The following is a 7,337-nucleotide window of genomic DNA, read 5'->3' as shown; positions in this document are numbered from 1 at the left end:
TTACCATGTTAACCTTGTACCGACTTTAGCTAAAAGTTGTGTTACAAAGTTAACCTTGTACCGACTTTAGCTAAAAGTTGTGCTACCATGTTTACCTTGTACCGACTTCAGGTAAAAGTTGTGTTACCATGTTAACATTGTACCGACTTTAGCTAAAAATGGTGTTACCATGTTAACCTTGTACCGACTTTAGGTAACAATTGTGTTACCATGTTAACCTTGTACCGACTTTAGTTGAAAGTTGTGTTACCATGTTAACCTTGTACCGAATTTAGGTTAAAGTGGTGTTACCATGTTTACCTTGTACCGACTTTAGGTAAAAGTGGTGTTACCATGTTAACCTTGTACCGACTTTAGCTAAAAGCAGTGTTACCATGTTTACCTTATACAGACTTTTGGTAAAAGTGGTGTTACCATGTTAACCTTGTACCGACTTTAGGCAACAATTGTGTTACCATGTTTACCTTGTACCGACTTTAGGTAAAAGTAGTGTTACCATGTTTACCTTATACCGAGTTTAGGTAAAAGTTGTATTACCATGTTTACCTTGTACCGACTTTAGGTAAAAGTAGTGTTACCATGTTAACCTTTTACCGAGTTTAGGTAAAAGTGGTGTTACCATGTTAACCTTGTACCGACTTTAGGTAACAACTGTGTTACCATGTTAACCTTGTACCGCCTTTAGGTAAAAGTAGTGTTACCATGTTAACTTTGTACCGGATTTAGGTAAAAGTGGTGTTACCATGTTAACCTTGTACCTATTTAAGGTAATAATTGTGTTACAATGTTAACCTTGTACTGACTTTAGGTAAAAATGGTTTTACCATGTTTACCTTGTACCGACTTTAGGTAAAAGTGGTGTTACCATGTTTACCTTGTACCGACTTAATGTTTAGGTTGTGCTACCATGTTAACCTTGTATCGTGTTTATGTTAAGGTTGGGTTTCCACATAGAGTTAAAGAAATATAAGATGATTCAGGATAGAAAATCTGACAAGTAATATCGTAACCAGAAAACTCTATTTCCTCATCATATTTTAATTAATGACTCAATGTGAATATCAATCAAGGCAATATTAAATGAACAATTAAAGCAATATATATGCAAATGATAGAAGGTACATGTCAATCAAAGTTATTCATCAGGTTTGTACTCATAACTATATAAACGAATCCTTACTTTAACTAGGTATACTTTAATTCTGGATTTTGGAGACAGGAGATTTATCCCAGTGTGTCGGTAAACAGGGTATATTGTATTAGTTTAGCAAGATGCTGAAGAATAAAATAGCCATGTTGTTGCTGATGCAACTGAAGAGTTTAATCCAGCACGGAGGAAAAGATTGGGAAAAAGATGCCGTCAATACGATTCAACAGGTTTAAAATGTTTTATCTTCTATTTTCACGATATCTAATTATTTACTATGTGTTTACAATCTCCGTTTCTTATCTCCGTTTTCATATTATTATTATTATTTTATTTCATTTTCGGAATCTTTTTATATTTTATTCTCTTTTTACGTATATGTACAATTATTATCAAATCTTACCTACGTTTGCTGGATGTTTTAAATCTTTAAGCGACATTACTCATTAACCATGTCCTCGATAGACGGTGGAAATCTGCATTTTTATCTGATCAGAAGTTTGCTCATTACTGCGCTATTTAATCTGTTCACAATGTCACTCAACACAACACTTGTTTGTATATTGGTGTACACTTTACTTACTATCTGTACATGTGCTTTAGCAAACTGTCGAAAACATTACGTGTTTTATTTGGAATTTAAAGAATAATACTTCATTTTAAAAAGAATTATACTTCATGAGTATATAGTGATAATGGCTAAAAATACACTACTGACGCTTTACTTCAAACAAAAATAAGTAAGCCATCAATATTTCTTTCTTTTTTTTTTGTTGATTTTTGTTTATATTGGTTTTGTTCAATATACGTATGCCCAATCTTTTTTAGTTTTTAGTGTATAGATCTGTCAAAATCAAATTGCCTTACTTAATTAGATGCGAGATAACTGTATAATAAATCTAGACCTGTATACCCTTCACGTCTATCTGTTTCCAGCCTTGTGACATCTTACACAACAAACATCTCTGTGATGTTCCGATGACATCGACCCGAAGCTTGTCATAAGTCAGAATCTATTATGATATTTTTGTACACTTTTTCCATGAGTAGCATTTCCTCCTGTAGTGTCAACACCGACACACGACGCGACAAATTAATGCAATGTTTCTATATACACGAATACTGTGTTAGGAAATTAATAAAGTCCTTCCGAGCCCAGCAGTCGTTAAGGCTGTGTAGAGTTAAACGTCTGACCATTCGCTCAAACGAACTTTTCAGATAAAACAGCATTATCGTTAGAAAGTGTATATTTCAACGACTAGATTTTATTGTACTTTACTGAATCCTGTCGAATCCAGCTCTGAGTATTCTGCCGTAATCATCGTACAGCGTCATCTCATATCTAACGAAAACTACAAAATTAAACCCTTGTATTCTGACCCCCTGTCTAATACAAGCAATGGTTTGTGAGTATTCGATAGGTGGTTATGGTAGTCCCCACCTGAGGTTATGGTAGTCACCACCTTAGGTTATGGTAGGCACCACCTGAGGTTATAATAGGCACCACTTGTGGTTATGGTAGTCACCACCCGAGGTTATGGTAATCACCACCTTATGTTATGGTAGGCACCACCTTAGGTTATGGTAGTCACCATCTTTGGTTATGGTAGGCACCACCTGTGGTTATGGTAGGCACCACCTTAGGTTATGGTAGTCACTACATGTGGTTATGGTAGGCACCACCTGAGGTTATGGTAGTCCCCACCTGAGGTTATGGTAGTCACCACCTTAGGTTATGGTAGGCACCACCGGAGGTTATGGAGGCACCACCTGAGCTTATGATGGTTAACACCTGTGGTTATGGTGGTCTCCACCTGTGGTTATGGTAGTCAACACCTGTTGTTATGATAGGCTCCACCTGTGGTTATGATAGGCACCACCTATGGTTATGGTAGTCACCACCTGTGGTTATGGTAGGCACCACCTGAGGTTATGGTAGTCACTACCTTTGGTTATGGTAGTCACCACCTGTGGTTATGGTAGGCACCACCTGTGGTAATGGTAGGCACCACCTGAGGTTATGGTAATCACTACCTTTGGTTATGGTAGTCTCCCCCTGTGGTTATGGTAGGCACCACCTGAGGTTATGGTAGTCACCACCTGAGGTTATGGTAGTCACCACCTGTGGTTATGGTAGTCACCACCTGTGGTTATGGCAGGCACCACCTGAAGTTATAATAGGCACCACCTGTGGTTATGGTCGTCACAACCTGAGGTTATTGTAGGCACCACCTGAGGTTATCTCTGGTTATGGTAGTATCCCCCTGTGGTTATGGTCGACACCACCTGTGGTTATGGTAGGCACCACCTGTGGTAATGGTAGGCACCACCTGAGGTTATGGTAATCACTACCTTTGGTTATGGTAGTCTCCCCCTGTGGTTATGGTAGGCACCACCTGAGGTTATGGTAGTCACCACCTGAGGTTATGGTAGTCACCACCTGTGGTTATGGTAGTCACCACTTGAGGTTATAATAGGCACCGCCTGTGGTTATGGTCGTCATCACCTCAGGTTATGGTAGTCACAACCTGTGGTTATTGTAGGCACCACCTGAGGTTATGGTAGTCATCATTTCTGGTTATGGTAGTCTCCAACTGTGGTCATGTTAGGCACCACTTGTGGTTATGATAGGCACCACCTGTGGTTATGATAGGCACCACCTGTGGTTATGGTGGTCACCACCTGTGGTTATGATAGTCACCCCCTGTGGTTAGGTAGTCACCACCTGTGGTTATGGTAGGCACCACCTAAGGTAATGGTAGGCACCACCTGAGGTTATGGTAGTCACCACCTGAGGTTATGGTAGTCACCACCTGTGGTTATGGTAGGCACCACCTGTTGTAATGGTAGGCACCACCTGAGGGTATGGTAGTCACTACCTTTGGTTATGGTAGTCACCACCTGTGGTTATGGTAGGCACCACCTGTTGTCATGGTAGGCACCACCTGAGGTTATGGTAGTCACTACCTTTGGTTATGGTAGTCTCCCCCTGTGGTTATGGTAGGCACCACCTGTGGTTATGGTAGTCTCCACCTGTGGTTATGGTATTCACCACCTTTGGTTATGGTAGGCACCACCTGTGGTTATAGTAGTCCCCACCTGAGGTTATGGTAGGCACCATCTGTGGTTATGGTAGGCACCACCTGTGGTTATGGTAGTCACCAACTCTGGTTATGGTAGTCACCATCTCTGGTTATGGTAGTCTCCACCTGTGGTTATGGTATTCACCAGCTTTGGTTATGGTAGGCACCACCTGTGGTTATGGTTGTCACCACCTGTGGTTATGGTAGGCACCACCTGAGGTATGGTAGTCACCACCTCTGTTTATGGTAGGCACCACCTGTGGTTATGGTAGGCACCATCTGTGGTTATTGTAGGCACCACCTGAGGTTATGGTAGTCACCACCTCTGGTTATGGTAGTCACCATCGTTGGTTATTGTAGTTTCCACCTATGGTTATGGTAGTCACCACCTGATGTTATTGTAGGCACCACCTGAGGTTATGATAGGCACCACCTGTGGTTATGATGGTGAACATCTGTGGTTATGGTAGTCACCACCTGTGGTTATGGTAGGCACCACCTGTGGTTGTGATAGGCACCACCTGTGGTTATGGTAGGCACCACCTGTGGTTATGGTAGTCACCACCTGTGGTTATGGTAGGCACCACCTGTGGTTATGATAGGCACCACCTGTGGTTATGGTAGGCACCACCTGTGGTTATGGTAGTCACCACCTGTGGTTATGGTAGGCACCACCTGTGGTTATGATAGGCACCACCTGTGGTTATGGTAGGCACCACCTGTGGTTATGGTAGTCACCACCTGTGGTTATGGTAGGCACCACCTGTGGTTATGGTAGGCACCACCTGTGGTTATGGTAGTCACCACCTGTGGTTATGGTAGGCACCACCTGTGGTTATGATAGGCACCACCTGTGGTTATGGTAGGCACCACCTGTGGTTATGGTAGTCACCACCTCTGGTTATGGTAGTCAACATCTCTGGTTATGGTAGTCTCCACCTGTGGTTATGGAATTCACCACCTTTGGTTATGGTAGGCACCACCTGTGGTTATGGTAGTCACCACCTCTGGTTATGGTAGTCACCATCTCTGGTTATGGTAGTCTCCACCTGTGGTTATGGTATTCACCACCTTTGGTTATGGTAGGCACCACCTGTGGTTATGGTAGTCACCACCTGTGGTTATGATAGGCACCACCTGTGGTTATGGTAGGCACCACCTGTGGTTATGGTAGTCACCACCTGTGGTTATGGTAGGCACCACCTGTGGTTATGATAGGCACCACCTAAAGTTATAATAGGCACCACCTGTGGTTATGGTAGGCACCACCTGTGGTTATGGTAGTCACCACCTCTGGTTATGGTAGTCAACATCTCTGGTTATGGTAGTCTCCACCTGTGGTTATTGAATTCACCACCTTTGGTTATGGTAGGCACCACCTGTGGTTTTGGTAGTCACCACCTCTGGTTATGGTAGTCACCATCTCTGGTTATGCACCATCTGTGGTTATGGTCGTCACCACCTGTGGTTATGGTAGGCACCACCTGTGGTTCTGATAGGTACCAACTGTGGTTATGATAGGCACCCCTTGAGGTTATGGTATTCACCGCCTTTGGCTATGGTAGGCACCACCTGTGGTTATGGTAGGCGCCACCTGTGGTTATGGTAGTCACCACATCTGGTTATGGTAGACACCATCTCTGGTTATGGTACTCTCCACCTGTGGTTATGGAATTCACCTCCTTTTGTTATGGTAGGCACCACCTGAGGTTATCTCTGGTTATGGTAGAGTCCCCCTGTGGTTATGGTCGACACCACCTGTGGTTATGGTAGGCACCACCTGTTGTTATGGTAGGCACCACCTGAGGTTATCTCTGGTTATGGTAGAGTCCCCCTGTGGTTATGGTCGACACCACCTGTGGTTATGGTAGGGACCACCTGTGGTTATGGTAGTCATCACCTGTGGTTATGGTAGTCACCACCTGAGGGTATGGTAGTCACCACCTGAGGATATGGTAGTCAACACCTGTGGTTATGTTTGGCACCACCTGATGTTATGGTAGTCACCACCTGAGGTTATGGTAGTCACCACCTGTGGTTATGTTTGGCACCACCTGATGTTATGGTAGGCACCACCTGAGGTTATTGTAGCCACCCCCTTTGGTTATGGTAGTCACCACCCTAGGTTATGGTAATCACCACTTTATGTTATGGTAGGCACCACCTATGGTTATAATAGGCACCACTTGTGGTTATGGTAGTCACCACCCGAGGTTATGGTAATCACCACCTTATGTTATGGTAGGCACCACCTGTGGTTATGGTAGTCACCACTTCTGGTAATGGTAGGCACCACTGGCACCACCTGATGTTATGGTCTTTGGTTATGGTAGGCACCACCTGTGGTTATGGTAGTCACCACTTCTGGTAATGGTAGGCACCACCTTAGGTTATGGTAGTCACTACCTGTGGTTATGGTAGGCACCACCTGAGGTTATGGTAGTCACCACCTCAGGTTATGGTAGTCACCACCTTAGGTTATGGTAGGCACCACCTGAGGTTATGGAGGCACCACCTGAGCTTATGATGGTTAACACCTGTGGTTATGGTGGTCTCCATCTGTGGTTATGGTAGTCAACACCTGTGGTTATGATAGGCTCCACCTGTGGTTATGATAGGCACCACCTATGGTTATGGTGGTCACCACCTGTGGTTATGGTAGTCACCACCTGTGGTTATGGCAGGCACCACCTGAAGTTATAATAGGCACCACCTGTGGTTATGGTAGTCATCACCTGATGTTATTGTAGGCACCACCTGTGGTTATGGTAGGCACCACCTGAAGTTATAATAGGCACCACCTGTGGTTATGGTAGTCATCACCTGATGTTATTGTAGGCACCACCTGTGGTTATGGTTGGCACCACCTGAAGTTATAATAGGCACCACCTGTGGTTATGGTAGTCACCACCCGCGGGTTTGGTAGTCATCACCTGAGGTTATTGTAGGCACCACCCGAGGTTATGGTAGTCATCACCTAAGGTTATTGCAGGCACCACCTGTGGTTATGGTGGTCACCACCTGTGGTTATGATAGTCACCACCTGTGGTTAGGTAGTCACCACCTGTGGTTATGGTAGGCACCACTTGAGGTTATGGTAGTCACCA

Source organism: Mizuhopecten yessoensis, unplaced genomic scaffold (assembly GCF_002113885.1).
Source record: "Mizuhopecten yessoensis strain PY_sf001 unplaced genomic scaffold, ASM211388v2 scaffold1561, whole genome shotgun sequence".
Classification (NCBI taxonomy): Eukaryota; Metazoa; Mollusca; class Bivalvia; order Pectinida; family Pectinidae; genus Mizuhopecten; species Mizuhopecten yessoensis.
Note: the sequence above shows the minus strand (reverse complement) of the source record.